Genomic DNA, 19,364 nt, shown 5'->3' on the forward strand with positions numbered 1-19,364 from the left:
GTCAATGAACATGACACCACTTTGGAAAGTAGACAGACCTGGGCAAGCTGTGTTAACAGCCCGACTGTTCCCGAGGGAGAAACAAGGGAAGTCCCGGCTCCCTGGTCCCTGAGACCTCAGGCCCATTGCAGCTCCTTTGCTGAGCAGTGCAAGGAAGAGCAGTTCAGCCTCATTCATTACCTGGGGTCCTGGTCAGAGCCTGGTCAGACCCCTGGGGACTCTGCAGAGCAAGTCGTAATCGCTTTACTGCACATATTTGTGGGGTGCGAAGGGGTGTCTGGGAGACGTGTCTCAGGAATCAGCTCCCAGCCCAGTGTGGCCGCCAGCCTTCCCTGCCCCTTCCCCAGGTCCCTGCCTCTGACCCATGAGGTCTGCTGCAGGAATTTTCCTCTGGTGGGGTGGGTGGCGAGTACTGGGTGAGTTTCCTGGTAGGAAGGAGCGGCGGGAGTGACGCCCGGGAGGGTGACCACTGTGTCTGAGCCTGCCCGGCTGACGTCAGGGCTCGGTGTGCAGATGGAATCCGTTTGTCCAAAGATCATCACTAACATCGGTGAATGTTTGCTGAGTGCTCAGTTCTCTTCTTTGGAAACAGGCCCTACCCACTCCCTGGGCTGCCCTCAGGAAAGTAGGGGAGCCAGCATCCTGTGCAGCAGTGACATTTCAGGTTAGACCAGGAGGGGCCCTCTCAAAGCCCACCATTGGGTAATAGGAGCACTTTAAACTGTATAAACACAGTCGGCTCAGCACTCATCTCCGGCTCGCCGGGCGGATTGTTATCACTGACGTGCAGAGGAGGAAACAGGCCACGAGGTGAAGTGACTCGCCTCAGGCCATGAAGTTAATTAGTGGCTTAAGCCGGGGCTGCACGCCAGTCGTGGGGCGTGGGGCTCTTCCTGCCGCAGCTGCCAACCTGGCCCGGAGAGGCCTGGCTCCCCCGGTGGGCTGCGGGGCGGGTGCGGTGGCTGCTGCCCACGGCAGGAGCGGGCTGCACGTCAGCCGGGCCTCGCGAGCTCATTCCTGAGTGCTCCCACTGAGGAATCCTTTGGAATTCCAACTTGCCTGGTCACACAAGGTGAACCTGCTCTCCCCTGGGGCCTAACCAGCACCCACCCCCCTGACCCTGCCTCCTCGGCTCCGACAGTGCCTCCGAATGGCTTTCAATCTGCGGACAGGTGTGCGGGAGAGGCCTGACCTCACCTGCCCCTCCAGCCCTCTCCTGAGGGCGCCTCGGTCTCCCTCAGGCCAGGACTTCCCTGGGCTCTGGGGTGCTCTGTGAACAATGTCTTAAAGGGGACTGCTCACAGGTAGAGAGGGGGCTTATAGTGAAAGGCCCCTGGTCCTCCAGAAAGGCCAAGGAAGGCTGAGGGGAGGGAGAGCCGAGGCAGGAGTGAGGGGGCCCGTGCGGGCTCCCCAGGGCTCCGGAACTGGAGTCCGGGATCTTGTAGGTCAGCTGGGCTAGGACTCACCCAGCGATCCCTTGGACAGGATTCCTGGAGATGATCATTAGGCTTCTGCTCAGACACTCCTCAGGACCGGAAGCGCACTGGTTCTCACGTTCTCTTTCCACTTGGGTGGCCCCTAAACTGCCCCTCGTTGGGTCCTAAGTTTGCTCGGGGATCTACACACAGCTAAGATGAGTGTCCCTGCCCTGGGTGCGGAACTTGGAGACCTGGCCTCACCACTTCCTAACAACCACACCTCAGTGCCTCAGCTTCCTTGTCTGCAACACGGCGACACTAATAGCCCCTCATCATGACATGGTAGCGAGGGTCAGAGTGGCTGCCTAGTGGGACCCACAGCAGCTGCCCATAGGAAGTAAGTGTCAGTAAATGGCAGATATTTTCACCCAGATGTGGTTCTTCCCGGCATAACAAGAAAGGTCTCCACACCTGCGTGCTCTAGTTGGCCCCAGAACTAAGTGTAGGACCCGGGCCTGAACCTCACCTCCCTCCAGCCCAACATCCTCCTTGTTTTAAATGTATTTCTGGTGACACTGCTAGAGTTAGCATTCAGTTCATTGGCCCTCCGGCTCTGAGGGTCTTCGAGCTGGCCTAAACCACCAGGCCTTCCCAGGTAAGCATCTGCAGTCCTTGGCTCTTTACATCAATATCCCAACTGCCCGTCATGCAGGTGCCATTTTTTTTGTTGTCAGTTCAGGTCTGTCCTGAAGTTTAGGCCCCTGCTCTGGCAGTGGACATGGAAGAGAGCAGAGATGGGGCAGGAGGAGGTTCTCCACGGGTGTGTGTCATGAGGCTTTGCTGCGGCACCCTCCGCTTAGCTCTTCTGGAAGCTTCCCTCTGCCTGCCAGTGGCTGGTAGGAAGCCTCGCTCACCAGGTGGACGCTTCCCTGGGCCTGTCTGGGCCCAGGTACTTTGAGGATGGCCGTTCCTGCCTGTGGTCCCTGGGCACGCATCACTCGTGCTCCAGGTGTGGGCTGCGCTGGGCTCGTTCTTACCAGATCATTACTGTCACGACTGAGTTAGTGAGCAGTGTGGGGTAGGGGAACCTTAACCCCACCTGGCGCCCGCTGGCCGGTGGGGAGTCTCCTCAGCCATCTCTTTTCCCTCTGGGCTGCCTCTTTAGCTGGGAGGCGTGGTCCCCTGAGGGTCCCTCCCTGCCACCTCTCCACCTGTCCCCCTTTCATCTCACCTCATTTCCCTCTAGGTGAGAGGGTACCAGAAAGAGTGTGGCCAGGAGAAGATGGGGGGTGTGAGGAGATGGGGAAGTGGGGCCCCGGTTCTCTGGGCAGAAGGAATAGAAGTGTAATGAAAGCGCTGATCTTGACTGGGTGCCACTTGGGCTGGGGCGAGCCAGGCTGCTGCGTCTGAGAACGGTTGGGAGGAGATGGAAGAAGCACCAGGGCAGGGGCACCGGGCTGCGTGCAGCTGGGGAAGAGTGCGCAGGTGTTCTCTGAGGCTCCTCCCCTCTCTGGCCCTGGGCTGGTTCTGGCCTCTTTCCTTACTGAGCTCCTTTTCTCCTGCAGTTAAAGGGCCTGAGGAGCACCCCTATGTATTGATATATCGAGGTAGGGAGCGGGTACACGATGTGTGATCACACAAGTACAGTGGCTTTGACTCCCCAAGAAAACTTGGGACACTGCGGGTCCAGGATTCAAAACCTGTGTCATGAGGGCTGGGTCCTGACAAAGCCCCAACTCCCCAGAGCTCAGAGTCCGAGCTGGGAAAGTGAGGCTCCCACAAGACTGATCACGGAACATGGGCCTGTGCCATTTGATAGGTGTGTGACCACAGGCAGATCACATGACCTCTCTGAATCTGTTTCCTCATCCATTAAGGGAAACTAACAACACAACACAATGTTGTTGTGTGTTAAATAAGAAAATGCACATAAAGTGTTCAGTGGGTGCTTGGCCCAGAGCCCAAGCTTGGCTCTGTTAGGGTTGTCATAGCAACAGTGGGGTAATGTGGAGAAACTTGCTGATGGAGGTGGACCGTGAAGGCTGAGGAGGGTTTGGGGGAGGAATGGGGGAGTGTGGGCCCTAGCAATGAGCCTGGGCAATGGGGTTGGGAGGGGAAGGACTGGGCTGTTGGAAGGAGAGGAGCCGGTGGGGCCTCTCGCTGGACCAGCTGGGGGTGGCCGGGGAAGGCGGGGGCAGTACACTTCCTTCCTAGGCTGTGGGGCAGCAGCGCCGTGCACCTGCCTGTGGGTCAGAGGGGCGGGCCGTGGGGGTCAGGCCAGGTGGGCACACTCGTTCATCCCCCCACTCAACAAATATTTACTGAGTGCCTGCTGCGCGCCAGGCAGTGTGGTGGATGCCGGGGACACAGGCACCATCAGGGCAGATAAAGCCCCTGCCATCATGAACTTACATTCTGCTGAGGGTGAGACAATTAACCAGCAGATTAATTAAGTGAACAAGTTAAATTCAGGGAAGAGATGAGTTGGAAGAAGATGCAGAAGGGTGTGGTTGAGTGGCAGGTGTGGCACCTCAGGGAAGACCTCACTGGGGAGGTGACATGGGAGCAGAGGCTTCAGTGCCCCGAAGAGGCTGCAGGCACAGCTGAGGGGAGGACGTCCCAGACGAAGGGAACGGCAAGTGCAGAGGCCCTGCGGGGTTCAGGAAAAGTGGAAGGGCGGAAGGAGGTGGTCATTTGGAGTGAGAAGGGGGGCTGGGTGCAGGGGGAGGACCCAGGGCACACGGGGTCCTGTGGGCCGGGGAGGCCATCGGGCCAGCTATGGAGGGGTTCAGTGCAGAGGAGATCTGACCTGAGTTTTACCAGGAAGGCTCTGGCTCTGTGTGCAGATGGGGTGGAGGGCAGAGAGGGTGTGGAGAGGGCAGAAGTGGGGCATTTGCTGGGAGGCAACTGCTGTGATCTAGAAGGGGAATGACGGTGGCTTGGAGTCGTTTGGCAGCGGTGGACAAGGAGAGAAGTGGACAGATGTGGGATGGACTCTGGGCATTGATGATGGGGGCAGGGTGTGGGAAAAGGAAAGGAGGGACTGAGGATGGATGAAGGGGGGCTCTGAGGCTTGGAGCCTGATCCTTACCCAGGCCTCGGAGGGAGAAGTTCCTTTTACAGAAGTGGGAAAAGGAATGTGGGGGAAAGAGGGACAGAACTGGCTGGAGGAGGCCCTGGCGTAACTGTGCCAGGGACAGAAGATCAAGGTCCTCAGGGCCACCCAAAGCCAAGGGCTCCACCAGCCTCACCTTCCACAGGCCCCACCTTGCAGCCCCTGAGCCTGGGATCTGGTGTCTGCTCTCTGCTGGACTGACAGTCAGGGGTGGTCAGGATGCTGAGCCCCTACCCAACTCTGGGGCTTTGGGAGGTGAGGCTGCAGGTGAGAGGGATGTTGATGTCCAGAGCAGGCCGGGGGGAAGTCAGTGGAGTGAGGGTGGTCCACACAGGCAGGGAGCCCCTGGGGGGCAACTCAGCGCCCTGGGCCAGCACTGAACAATGATGACACCTTCTCCTGCAAAGTGACAAAGGCGAGACCCTCAGAAATCCTCCCGGAGCCTCAGGGTCACAGTCTCATCTTCCTGGGATCTGAGTAGGGTGGAGGAAGGGTGCCCAGACTTGGTAGGAAGCTGGGCCAGGCTCAGCCTGACCCCTCCCAGGCACCCTCAGCACCTGGCAAAGGGGATGCGCAGCCGGGACAGCAGTAGGGGTGCTCTGGGGACAACCAAGGCCTCTGGTCCTGCCTTTCTTGCATCCTGCTGGGTGTGTGAGGATGCCCTGAGGGCTTGGGTGCTCCTTCCTGCCCCGGGCCCTTGTTTCCCTGTGTAGGGGGTACAGGGAGCCAGGCCATCAGCCCACAGGGGGTTGGGAGAGTTCGTGTGGCTCCCTGTCCTGGGTCCCGGCCCGTTTCTCTCCCAGGTGTCCCACACCAGCAAGCTTCCAGGGAAGCCCTGGAAGGCTGCATGCTGTCACTCACGGGCCCACCTTTCCAGGACCCGAATCAGATCGCCACACCCATCTGAGGCCCAATTAGGGGCCATAAAGTGAGAGGCAAGGGGTCAGACCTGGATCCATTATCTGTGTTTGGTTTGGGACTTTTGGCACAAGCCGGTTCCAGCTCCTTATCTAGGCCCCAGGTTATTACATTCTCTGGCCTTTGATATGCCTGAGTCTGGGACATAGGACCCTTCCCTGCCACCAACCCAAACCCCTGCACTCCCCACTTCCCACAAAAAAGACCTGGTCTGTGTCCTAATCCAATCGACTCCAGCGAGTCCCTCCCCATACTGCCTGTCTTACGGCTCAGCCCCTGGTGCCCCCGCACAGCCCTGGCAGGGTCTTGGGAGGACACTGGGCACAGGGGCACAGGCCTGGTCCCTCCCGACAGGCTGGGGGCTTAAAGGAGGAGACTGGTCCAGAGTGGGAGAGAGTTTCTGGAAGCCCCCAAGGTGGCCACTCCCTTGGGGGAGAGATTGAAGGGAGCTGCGCGGATCCACAGGATGACCCCGTGAACGAGGAACTAGGGCTGGGCTGCTGTCAGATGCCTTGGGCTAAAGTCAGACCACCTGTCCTCATTTCTGCCCGGAAAGCTGTAGGGCCTTTCCTGGTCCAGACCCGGGGGCTGTGCTGAGAGGAGGTCCTGGGCCATGGCTCAGCCAGGGCGTGGAGGGGACAGCCCCAGTGGAGAGGGGGAGGGGAGGAGGGAAGGCAGGGCAGTTTGGAGAGGACAGGGCGGAGGGGAGAGGGAGGGGCGGCGAAGGGACAGGAGGAAGAGAACCCCGGGGAGGTCGCCCATCCTGCCCTGCTCAGGGAAGGTGTGCTGTGCACGGGCAAACACGCACAGACGCCTCCGTGGGCGAGCAGGGGCTTGTGTGTAGCATGTGAGCAGGCATGTGTCTGCGTCTGGGTGGATGTTTGCGCGCATGTGAGCGTGGGCCCTCCCAGCACTTTGTACCACGAGCTTTGCACACACGCCAGGTGCCGCACGGCCGGACACTGCACCGCGGTCTGCTCCGCTCTGCTCCCATCGGGGACCTACCCCAGTGACTTCACCACACCCACTGGATGAGACCTGCGGTTTGAAAGGCCCCGTGCCTGAGGGGGTCTGCGCCCGGGACCAGCTGGGCCCAGGGACCCCCTACGGTTAAACATGTGGCACGTAGGGAGTGGGGGAGGTGAAGCTCGGTGGGAGGCTCTGAAGTCATCCTCACCTCCTGGGGGCCTCGGGCAAGCCCCTTGCCCTCCACTGGGGGCCTCACACGAGGAGGCCGGGGCCTCAGCGCCCTGTAGGAGTGCAGCCACTCCCTAGGTTCCCACATCCACCCAACGCACTTGGTCTCTGGGTCTCACACTCTGCTAGCTTGTAATCTTTTTCCTGAGGCCTCTCCTGCCACACCCCCACGCCTCCCCAGCAGTGCAATACAGACCCTCTGCCAGCCCACACTGTCCCCTCCCTCTTCTGCCCCAGTCACTGAAGGGAAAGGGACACAGTTCCCTCCTCAGGGAGCCTCAGTCTGAGGGGAGATACCTTAAAGACTCAAGTCCCTGGGGAAGTCATCTAAAAGGGTCGGAGTCAGGCCTTTGGGGAGGACGGAGGCTAGAAGCGGTGGGTGGGCCGCTGGGGCCTGAAGGCCAACCCGCCTCCCTCTCCAGATGTATACGGGAGAGTTCGGCGTCGGGACCCTTCCTCCTAATTTCCCCGTCCTCTCGTCCCAGCTTGGCCCATCTGCGCCTGCCCTTTGTCCCCCGTGAAAGTTCAGCCTGCTGTGAGAGCCCGTGGCGGGAGTCACAGGAGGTCACCCTGCCCTGGTCCGGGTGGGGTTTAGGTCCTGCAGGGAGCAGAGGGAAAGAGTGGGGCCGTGGTGTCCACACCTCGCTTTCAACAGTTGAGCTCGGGCTCTCAGCCAAGGAGCCCTGCGCATATCCCTCAAGGCTGCTGTTTGGACTGCAGGGCAGGGCCGGCACTCTCCCCAGAGCCCTGGGCTTCCACACCGTGAAGTCCGGCGTGGGTGGCCAGCCAGGGCAGGGGTAAGCCGGGAGTCTAGCTTCCTTCCTGCTGAGGATGGCTGCTGGGTCCAAGGCCCACTCTCCTCTCAGAGCAGATCCTGGGCTTGGCCCCCACCGATCCGGAGCTGGCCTGAGCCAGACGGAGCTGGGTGCCACCTTCAAAAGCACCCACTTTTGTTGGCTAAAGGGTCCATCTGCCCCTTCTGTTTCAGCACCGCAGTCACGGATGATCTTGCGAGGTGGAACCTGATCCCAGAGTCCCTGGCCAGCTTCTGCCTCATCAGGTGAGAGGCCTCCTGCCGCCTGGAGCTTCCTTCCTGCTCGTCGAATGGTCGACCCACTGCTGGATGGGGCTTATGGAGAACTGGCCGTGGGGGGACAGGAGGAGCACAAGGGTGGCAAAGGGGCAGGCCTGCTGGGTTGACTCAGAGAGTGGGCTCCAGAAATGGGGGTCTAGTCACCCTGCGCTGACTCCCCCCGAGACTGACTCAGTCTTTGGTCCACAGCTGACAAGATGACACCGCCATGGGAGAAATCACCCTTGTGGGTAAGAGCAGCCGGCTGTAGGCAGGTGAGGTCCCGGAGCCCTGTGGCTGGTTGCCCGGGGCTGTTGGCAGGTCACCTTCCAGGGGCGGACGGATTCAAACCTCAGCTCCCACCCAGGGAGGAAGCCTGGGGGGCTTCTTTGGGAAAAATACAGAACTTTTTCCAGTGTAGGACAGAGCTGGGGGCTGTCCTGAGCTCTAAGGGGAAGTGTGCAGAAAGACTGGGGGAAGGCACTCGTGACCTCTGACCTCTGATGACTCCTCCCTCAGGCTGTCCACAGACTGACGTAGGCTAGGCCGCTGACCCAGCTAGGCTGTCATGGACATGGGACTCTGCCTCATCACTGTCCCGGAGCAGATTTTTGTCAGCTGACACAGCTCACTGGGGTCCCCAAGCACAGCCAGACAGAGGCAGGCACCCAGCCACCGCCTCTGGGGAGTCAGAGGACACTGACCTGAGGCGCTCCTTCCCAATCGTCCCTCAGGGGGCCTTTCCCTGCCAGCTTCGTAGTGCCGGGTGACTGGAACCCCCTGCCCGCCCCCGGCCTGCCCCCTCTTCCTCAAAGGCTTCCCTGGGGCAGCCCTTTCCCCAGGTTTCTGCTGCCTGTTTGGACTCCATCTTGGTGCCTGCACGGGGGCATTCGTCTGGGGTGAGGCTGTATCTGCCGCGATGGGGGAGGCGGGTGGGAGATGAGGGATCGGGCTGGGGTGCAGGGTGGATTTCTGAGCATGGGACTGGCCACCCCCACCCTGGCAGCCCCGGAGGGAGTGGATTCTGACTACTTGTCCCCGTATCTCCTTTCTCCAGTTCATCACCGACTACAGCGGTGGTCACACATCTCACCCACCACCGGTGACCACCCACCACCGGTGGCACCAGCTTCCCGTCCTGGGCTTCAGTGCCTCTTCCCTGTAATTCTCCGCACCTCGGTCTCCCCTCCCCGTCCTACCTGGGCATGGGGGCAAGCCCAGGAGGCCAGGTGGGAGGGGGGTCTTTTTGCAGCCCTTAGGGTTCTGGGGCAGCAGATTTGCAAAAGACCTTAAGGATCATTTTATCAATCTCTTCCACAAAAATAATACCAGGAACCACCGTTTATTCCGAGATGCAGTATGTATAGTGGTGGGGTCTACCTGTGCTTGGGTCCTTTTCTACCACTTTGTGACCTTGGGCAAGTCACTTAGCGTCTCTGAGCCTCTATTTCCTCATCTGTAAACCAGGGCCAATACAGCGTTTACCTCATCAGGCCCTTGTGAGGTTAAATCGCTGGTAGACATAAAGCGGCTGGAGCAATGCCAGGCGCAATGCCAACCCCCCTCCAGGCGCTGGCTGCTGTTCCCGGTGTCTGGCGCTGAGCCAGGGGCTCCATGAGCATGTGCTCTCCAAGCCCTCGTGCCAGTCCTGGGAGTAGGTGCCACCATCACTCCGACAGGTGGTCACTCAGCCCCTTCTTAAACCCAAGACTTGGCACTCGCTTGTCCCCATTCCATGTGCCCAGGGAGAGGGGTCGAAGCCAAAGTAAGTCGTGTGGGGGTCAGTGGGTCCTCTTCAGGCTACTCAGACCTCCGGATGTGGGGCCAGCCCCCCTCTCTTCCAGCCTTCAACCCTGCTTCTAATGAATAAATATGCCTTCAGCATCTTCTATGCCTCCCCGGAGGAAAGGAGAGGTACCATCCTGCTCTCCAAATGCTTATGACTAATTGCTTATGTGAGGAGTGGCGGCCGAGACCGCAACACTGCGTGGGCACACACGTGCTCAATGCCACGTAGGTTGGTGTTTTTCAAACTGCAGCTTACGACCCATTAGAAATCAGTTTGGTTGATTAGAACCATCGCTTATTTAGAAACACTGAAATAAAATAGAAAAATTAGAGTGCATCATGTATACTATGGACTAGAATTTCTTACGGCAGGTTGAGGCCTTTGTCTTAATTATATGATTTGTATGTGTGTGTGTGTGTAGTATAATGTCATGGTGTGAAACACATTTCTAACTGTGCTTTGTGGTCAGAAAAGCCTCAAGGCCTCAGCTCTGGTGGTTGGGCCCCTGCTTCCCTCGGCAGGGCGCCCCCTACTGCCCAACTCCAGCCTCACTGACCCGATCGTTTTGTCTTTCTTACCTCAAGCCCTTTGCATGTGCTACTTTGCTTGCCAGAAATGTTCGTTTCTCACTTTCTTTACCGGCCAACTTGTAGTCATCGTGCAGAATGCAGCAGTGGGTCACATTATCCCCCTCCCTCGTGATGGGAAACTGAACCTCAGAGAGGTTAAGCAACTTGTCCAAGGTCACACAGCTAGCCAGTGGTAGGCTGAGATTTGAATCCAGGCTCCTCTGATTGCTGAGCTCAGGTTCTTTCCTTATCCAGTGAGACATGCCGGCTGACAGCCTCACTTCTTCTCCTCCAGGTCAGTGCGGTAGCCACCGCAGAGGGCTCGAGCCCACGCACCTGCTCTCGGAGAAGGGCGGTTCCTGCAGCTCCGCCGTCTTCCTGAGAGTCTACGGCTCCATCTGTGACATGGGCAACAATCAACTGGCCTGGCCACCGCTGTGTCGGCTGGCTCTGCCTATTTCCTTCGTCACAGGCATCCCTCCGAGGCTCAGAGAAGTTGGGGAGTCCCAACTGTTCACACATTCCACCAAACCCTGCTTCTCAGGGCGGAGACCCAGCAGACCCCAGACAGAGCCGCTCCGGAGGCTCTGACTTTGAGGAGCAAGGCAGGTGGCTGGGGGGTTGAATAGGCAGTTCAACTGCATGCTTTCATAGATCAGCATAGGTCAGTGGGTCCCACTTCGTCATGCAGATACCACCCTCATAACCTCTACACTGCCTGCGTGTGGCCACTGGTTAGACTGTGGGCAGTGGAGGAGGGGCCATGCCCAGTTTCACCCCCTGCTGTCTCGCTTGTACAAGGCGCCATTTCTGGACCTGGGGGACAGTAGTTTGGGAGGGAGTTGAGTGGCAGTGGGGACAGAGCCACAGACCTGAAGCCCGGACTTGTGCTCGGCCGTGGCAATGGACCTTGTGCTCACAGTTGTCTTGCCTGTCAAATGGAGATGCCTACCCCTAGGCAGAGCCTTACGGCTGGGAGTTCCTGGCTGGGTTTCACATCTAGGAGATGGCCCCTCTCCATGCGGCCCAGAGCTGGGCAGCAGCAGGAGAAGGAGAAGTTTAACACCTGGAGACCCCAGGGCTAGGGGCCCCAGGCCCTCGGGCAACTGCAGGCTCTGCCCCTCCCAGGGCGACCAGCCTAGGAGACGAACTCCTTCAAGACGAGGATTTGAGCAGCAATTCTGCTGCTTCCTGATGCTTCTTGGGTGGGAGCCTGTCTTCACCTACAGTGTCCATGAAAACATCGGTATGATTATGTATCTGTGCTAAAATATAATAAATACAAGCCTAGGCAAAAAAAGACATGCTCATTCTTATTTCACCTAAAGTTACCTCTGCCTCTCTGCTGGGGTGGAAAACCTGATCACGGGTTCGTGGGAGGGTCCCCGGGTGTTGGGGGCTCCCTGAACAGGAGGACCGCCTCCTCCCTCCATCTCTGGGGTCCTCTGAGGGCAGATATTGTCTTCTCTCTCTTCTTCCTTTTTAAAATGTGTCTGTGACAAATTGTCAGTCATGAAATTGTTGTAGAGAATGTAAAGTACAGCCCAGGGAATACAGTCATATTATTGTAATGATTATGTGTGGTGTCAGGTGGGTACAACCTTATCAGGGTGTACTTATGTAAATGTCTAATAACTATAAAAAAAGTTTTAAGTTAAAATTATACGTGACTTTATAAAACTTTTCTTCACCCTAATAACCTCATTTAAAAAAATATTTTATTTAGTTCTTTAGAGAGAGAGGAAGGGAGGGAGAATGAGAGAGAGAGAAATGTCAATGTGTGGTTGTCTCTCATGTGCTGCCACTGAGGACCTGGCCCACAACCTAGATATGAGCCCTGACTGGGAATCGAACTGGCAACCCTTTGGTTCGCAGGCTGGTGCTCAATCCACTGAGCCACACCACCCAGTGCTATTTTTAAAATTGTATTTTATTGTTTATGCTACTTCAGTCTGTCATTACGTTTTCAAATGGGTTTCCAATTCCTTGTTCTGTCTCTTCTTCCAATGCCCCCATGATGTGAATATTGGTCTGCTTGAAGATGTCCGAGGGGATCCTTGCACTATCCTCATTTTTTAATTCTTTTTTCTTCTTGCAGTTCTGATTGGTTATATTTTTGTTTTGTTTTGTTTTATTTTGTTGTTTTTCTTCCCTAGGTTCCAAATGGCTGGTTTGATTCTTGGCTTTATCCACTCTACTGTTGATTTCCTATAAATTATTCTTTATTTCAATTAGTGTAACCTTTGTTTCTGACTGGATCTTTTTCATGCTTTTGAGATCCTCACTAAGTTCCTTGAGCATCCTTATAACCAGTGTTTCAAACTCTGCAGCTGATAGATTGCTTGTCCCCATTTTCTTCAGTTCTCTTTCTGGAATTTTGCTCTGTTCTTTCATTTGGGCCATGTTTCTTTGTCTCTTCATTTTGGCAGCCTCCCTGTGGTTGTTTCTATGTATTAGGTAGAACTGCTATGTCTCCCAGGCTTGACAGAGTGGCCTAATGTAGTAGGTGTCCTGTAGGATCCAGTGGCACAGCCTCCCTTATCACCCAAGCTGGGTACTCAAGGTGTGCCCACTGTGTGGGCTGCATGCACCCTCCTGTTGTAGTTGAGCCTTGATTGCTGTTGGCACATCCAAGGTCATCCACCACCTGTGTTCTGTGCGGGCTCACACCGTCTAAGCTACAAATCAGTCTGCAGATGATTGCTACTTGTGCCGGGCTTGGAGGTGCCCAGGAGAGTTCAAGCTGTGTACTAAGGCCAGCTGCTGCTAGTGTCCAGCCTGGGGTGACTTAGTGAGAGGTACAGGGCTTGCTAAATTCAGGTGCTCTTTGAGAGAATTTAGGAAAATCTGAAGCATGGGCCAAGACAAGAAATTTGTATGGAAAAGCACTGGAAATAGTTTGGGTGGGACTGGAAGTTGGGTGGGCAGGACCTCGGGGAATTACCAGGGTGGAGCAAACAGTGTGAGCCAGATTGATGGAATCTCAAAAATGCGGCTCTGTGGCTCTGTGGCTCTGTGGGGGAAGGGGTCAGAAAAGGAACGATGGCCTCTGCTAGCACTTCTGTCTGGGAGAAAGCTGTCCCCCAGCTTTTGTCCCGATGCCAGACAATTCAGTTCCTCTTTGCATGTCTCTGATGCCTTTCAATCTGCTGCCCTGTTGCTGGAGCTCAGAGGGAGTGAGTCCTAGTAAGTCTGTGCACAGACCCTTTAAGAGAAACCGTAACTAGATAGCATGGGGTCTGGCCACTTGTTGCCATGTATATGCACAACACAAAGACTTGTGGGGGAGGAAATAGGTTTTTACTAACAAGGTTCGCAATTTGAGGGGGCTGGGAGCATTCCTGCTCCGAGGTGACAAGCCAATCTCTCCTACAAATTACAGAAAACCAGCTACCCCCAGGAAGATTAATGTCCAAAAAGCTCCCCATTATTGCTTATCTATAGCCCAAGTTGTTACTCAAATAGATGTCCATCTCCCCAGCTCCAAGCTCTCTTTCTCTGTGGTACCAGAGTTGCCATTGCCTTGCAGCAGCTGTCAGGGTCTGTCAGGGTCTGGGGTGCGCTGCCAGATCACTCCAGATGGTAATGCAGGGGAAATTCCAACTGCAAGGAACTTCTCAGCTCTTGACTCCATGTGCCGTTCACAGGATGAGAGAGTGGAAGCAGTCCAGGACCTGTGTGCCATGCTGCACTGGTCGTAGCATCCCAAGGGCTGGAGAGGCGTGCATCCCAGTGTAGGACCCTGCCTCTAGGAGCTGGCTTCCAAGTATGCAGGGCCTAAGCCCTGAGAGGTCTGGGCATCTGCTGCTCCTGCCCATGCAGGGCAAAGCAAGAGCACAAGAAGCCAGAAAGGCCAAGTAGCCAAGATGTCAAGAGACCAAGAGTGTGAGCTTTTGCCTGCCTTCTGTTTAAAAGCCCTCTCCCAAAATTCCACGTGCCTCAGAAACCAGTGGGAGTGTCCACCTTTTCAGCCAGTGAGGGCCAGTGTCAGCCATGTTTGCCTATGCCCCTCTTCCAGCTGCCATGTTGCATAAAGGGTCCAATTCTTGAACCACGCAGGCTCTGTACAAGCTCTCTTCTGCTGAGTCAGGAGCTGCCTGTCTGCCTCAGGCAATCTTCCTCTTCTAGCAGCCACTCCCTTCACTGGGAGGGCAAGCCATTTTTAATCTTCAATTTTGCCTTGGGGTTTTTGCCCCACCCCTTGCCTTCTCTCAGTAATTTGACCTGACCCCCATGTTGCATAACTGCCTGAGATTCCAGCAGCTTCTGCCCTCCACAGACTCAATCCACACTGGTTTTCACAGCCAGAAGTTATGGGGACTTCTCTTCCTGCCACTGGAACCCTGGGCTGGGAGGTGTGGTCTGGGGCTGAGACCCCTCACTCCTGAGATGTGCCTCCCCATTTTTATTCACCACATGTGGGTGGGGGACTACCCATTTAGAGGTTTCTTCTTTAACTCCATAGTTTTAGGACTTCCATTCAGCTCAGTTTTTGATGGTTTTGAATGATGGTTGTTCTGTAGTTTAGTTGTAATTTTGACATGGTTGTGTGAGGAGGTGAGCAGTGTTAACTACACCACCATCTTGACCAGAAGTCTCTTCATAAAACTTTTAAAGTTTAGGGTACAGGCTGAAAGGTGCACATATCGTGAATACGTTGCCTTCTCACAGACCCATGTCACCAGAACTCAGGTCAAGCTACAGAACATTAACAACACTCCACAAAGGTCCTTTTTCCTCTTTAACCCCTACCTCCAGCCCCTGTCCAACTGCACAATATTCTGACTTAGCTGATAGTTCTGGAGAGCTTGCTAGATGCCAGCACTTTCATAATCATGGTCTTGTTGAATTACTACAGCAACCCTGTGGGGTAGATTATTATCCCCATTCTAGAGCCAGGGAAACTCAGGCTCAGGGAGGGTAAGTGAATTGTTGGGGTAGAAGCATCAACAAGTGGTGGAGAGTGGTCATCTAAAGTCAACTGCATGCCACACACACCACCGCATTCTTTGATATGTACTGAGAGGGGTGGGTGAAGAGTTAGAGTTTGGGTCCATATGTCATCAGAAATAAATATGCACGGGCACCTTTGTGATTATTTGCCCAGAAACATACCTTACTTCCTCTGGGGACTTCTGTATACACTCTTCAAAATGTTTCCTGAGGAAGCCACCTCTGTTTCCCAAGGGCCACAGCTGATTGGCTCAGGAAAGGGCACCGGACCAATCAGAGAGCTTTTGTGAATGTTGGTTTCATTCTTTCTCTGGAAATGTGAAACTCAGCTTCTGGTGGTCAGATACATGGAGAAAGCCGAGAGAGAGAGAACCCCCATCTATCCAACATACCCCTTTTTATTTTAGCCACATAGACAAGTTATTGTCTTCAAGCAAAGGGGTGTTGATCAATAAGCCATAGAAAAAAACAATGTCTATTTGTTCATTTGTACACAGAGAGATCAATTTCCAGCTGTCTGAGATACAGACAGATGGAATGGACTCCTCTGTAGGATGGGGATAAGCTGACATATTCTGTGGCGTTGTCGTGAGGGCTGCCTGACTAAACAAACATAGAGCGCCCTGCCTGGCACACCTTCAGTGATGGGTGGGATGTTTCAGCAGGAGAGGAAGAGTCTGTTTTCAGACCTGGAGCCCAGCTTTTCCTTATAGTAGAATTCTAATTAATGAACCCAGAAGGAATGATGGAAACAGAAAGGCACCATTAGGCAAACACCACCCAGATAACTGTGGCCGGCAAGAATCAGTAACAGATGTTCAGGTTAGTGGGCAGAAGAATGATGAGTCATCTCAAGGTGTCTCTCCAGAGGACACTCATTAATCACCAAGGGAAAGATAGGAACTGTGCAGGTGAGAAACCTGGTGGACCTCACTTATCCGAGTTACTCAGGTTAAGTCCCCAGTAAGAAGACATATCATGTACCTCCTGAAACATGTGCCAAGTAGCGTATATCACCTCTGTCCCCAAATGCACGCCCTCAGTCTCATGACGAGAAAACATCAGAAAACCTAAATTGACAACTTCCGGCAAAAATGGAGGCGTAGGTGGGAATACTGTGTCTCCTCGCACAACCAAGTTTGAAGACAACAAAGTTCTAGTAACAAAAACACAACCAAAGCACAGAAAGTTGAACTGTATGGAAGTCCGACAACAATGAACCATTTATCCAGACTGGTAAGAAGGGCCAAGTTAGCGGCTGGCAGAGCGGGGTGGCACAGGAAAAAGCGACCTGACCGACCCAGGAGCTCCGGTGGCAGTTGGCAGATCCCAGGTGTGGGGTGGCAACGGGTGAACCTAGTGAGGGCGCAAGGTGACTGGCTGACCGAGGTCACACATTCGTGCGCAGATAAACCAGGTGAAGGAGCGAGCAGTGAGACAGACCACTCAGGCCAGGGCCCCAGCAACGGGAATTAGAGACTGAAAGCACCAGCTGGAAAGACTTTCAGGGTCAAGGTGCCGGGAGAAGCTCCCAGACCCACGGAGAATTTGTTGGAGAGACCCACAGGGTCCTGGAGGGTGCACAGGCCCACACACCCAGGAGCCAGCACCAGGGGGGCCTGGTTTGCTTGCGGGAAGCGGCAGAGGGGACCGAAATCCAAGAGAGAGCAGAACAGATGCTACTGTCCCTCTCTGACCTTGCCCCCACATACAGCATCACAACCCAGAGACTTGGGTTGCTCTGCCCTGGTGAACACCTTAGGCCCAGTAAAATTGAGTTTACTGGGGTGGCATTGGTTAATGAAATTATACAGGTTGAAGCCCTAGTTGGGTAGCTCAGTTGGTTAGAGCATCGTCCTGATATGCTAAGGTTGCAGGTTTGATTCCCTGGTCAGGGCACACACAAGAATCAACCAATGGATGCATGGATGGGTGGAACAACAAACTGGTGTTTCTTTCTCTCTCCTCTCCCCCCTCTCTAAAATCAATAGGTAAATTAAAAAAAATTATATAGGTTTCAGGTATATAATTCTACAATACATTATTTGTATATTGTACTGCGTGTTTACCACCCCAAGTCAAGCGTTCTTCAAGCTGAGGTCTTTTAGCTCTGTGAGCATATTTCAGGGGTTACAATACACAGAGAACTCAGATCCTTGGCTCAATCTTACCTGCTGCAAGAGACCCCTCCACCCAGTATTCCTCAGAAGGTGCTCCTTTAGCCTCTGCTTGAATGACTCTGATAATGAGAAGCTCACTACTCTCTTCCTTTGGATGATTTTTAGTTTCTGAGCTCAAGTGCTATTGATAGTAATGAAAAGTTGGAATTAATCCAAATGAGTAGGGTTAAGCAATCCTAGCTACCACGATGATAGAGCACTGTATAGCCACTGAAAGTGATAAGAATGTAGCTTATCTTAATGCATGAAAATGTGTACGTAGTAATCTTAAGTGACAAGCACACTGATTACATCTATGTTAAAACCAAAGTATGCACATTAAGAACTAGAAGATAATTTAGAATGGTACAAATAGTTCTAGTTTCAAGTTGCCTTGACTTTTTTTTTTTAAGTGGTATAAGTATACAATTCTAAGTACAATTTAGAATCCAGAAATGTTTTTTAGAAAACTCTCCATTAAAGGGCTTGGGGAATATCATTTCAAGATTGACTGAGAATGTCTGCATGGAGCACTAGCGTGAAAAGGATCCTAAGGCCATGTCTCAGCACTACGGGAAAGAGTAATAGGTTTGATTAGTGATGTCTGCCATGGGTGAAGGATTGACAGTGGCAGTGTGCATGCTATGTGGTTGCCGTCTCTTGAGACACTCTCAGCAATGTCTGTCACTTTTGTAGACACTCTGAAAGATGAACGAGCTGTTTACAGAGCCATGTACAGAAAGAGACCTGTCCTTTCGGTTACAAGTGGTAAGATTTGGGGCAAGTCACTGGATATAAGATGGTATGAAATAAATCCCATAAGGGAAGGGAAAGCAATGTTTTCCACAATTGGGGTCAGTTTGAGAGTAGGCGGGCATAGTGCAGAGACTCTGTGACATTTGTAGCAGGTCTCAAAGGATGAGAAGCTCTTGCAGGAGGAGAGGCTTGGGAACGTTGTTCCAGATGGCGAGCATGGCGTGGGTAAAGGGCTGGAGGCTGAGAAATAACGGGCCTCCTCGGGAGGAAACAAAGAGGTCACAGTGAGTATTTGTAGGTTAGACGTAGAAGATGAGAATGGAAACACAGGAAGGGACCAGACTGAGTGTGTCACGCAGCCTGGGATGATGACTGGATTTTATTTGGTTAGTCACTGGGAGGGCTTTGGTGAGTTTTGAGGCAGGTGGTGCTTTGAGGGAGATACAATAAAGCCAGAGGGTGATGAGAAAATACCTCTTTCCTGGGAGACTATCACTTTATAGAGGATCCCAGGGCCTGGATTTTAACAAGAGCCCTTGGGGCGTGGGGTGGAAATCTGAGCGCTGGGATGATGGGGTGCAGGAGAGATAACCAGGATCCGCTGGGAACAGCCCCATGGGCTGCACCTACTGTTCAGGATTCCTGAACTCAGGGCCGGGCGCAGGGAGGTGGAAGTCGCAGGCTCTGCCCTCTGGGAGCTTTCAGTCTATGGAGAGAGAAAACTCACCCAGGAAAGAACTGGAGACTGATCCTAGACGGCGTGAGATCCGGTCCTAAGGGCACAGCACAGTTGGGTGTGCAGTGTTTAAGGGTAGAAAATAAACTTGGCTCCTGACTGGCGTGGCTCAGTTAGCTGGGTGTCATCCCACAAAGCAAAAGGTTGCCAGTTTGATTCTGGGTCAGGGTCGATGCCTGGGTTGCAGGTTCAGTCACTGGTAAGGGTGCATAGGAGATGCAACCAGTCAATGTGTCTCTCCCTCTCTGCCTTCCCTTCTTCTAAAAATAAATAAATAAATAAATAAAATATTTTAAAAAAGAAAATGAACTTGGGCGGGAACCAAAGCATCATACCTCCTGGGGCTCCTGTCTTCAGTAGGGAGTGGCCCTGGATGACTTCCAAGGTGTCCTCAGACTCTGCATGTCCCTGGCTCTAGGAGGTGAGTGAGGCCCTGAAGGATGGGCAGAATCTGGACACGTGGAAGGAAAAGAAGTGAGCTTTCCCGGAAGGGGGCTGGGCAGTGGAGGGGCAGACCAGGATTAGGAACGTCTGGGTGCTGAGGGGGCTGACTGAGCTGTCAGGTCAGGTTGGGCAGGCAGGGGCTGCAGACCCCCAGGGCCCAGTAGACAAGCAGGATGTCGGGCCTGACGGAGTAAGCCAGCAACGCGCAGTAAGCCACGTGGTGCCACGGGGGGTTTGA

The sequence above is a fragment of the Artibeus jamaicensis genome, unplaced genomic scaffold, assembly GCF_021234435.1.
Source record: "Artibeus jamaicensis isolate MK-2021 breed Jamaican fruit bat unplaced genomic scaffold, CSHL_Jam_final contig_1803, whole genome shotgun sequence".
Classification (NCBI taxonomy): domain Eukaryota; kingdom Metazoa; phylum Chordata; class Mammalia; order Chiroptera; family Phyllostomidae; genus Artibeus; species Artibeus jamaicensis.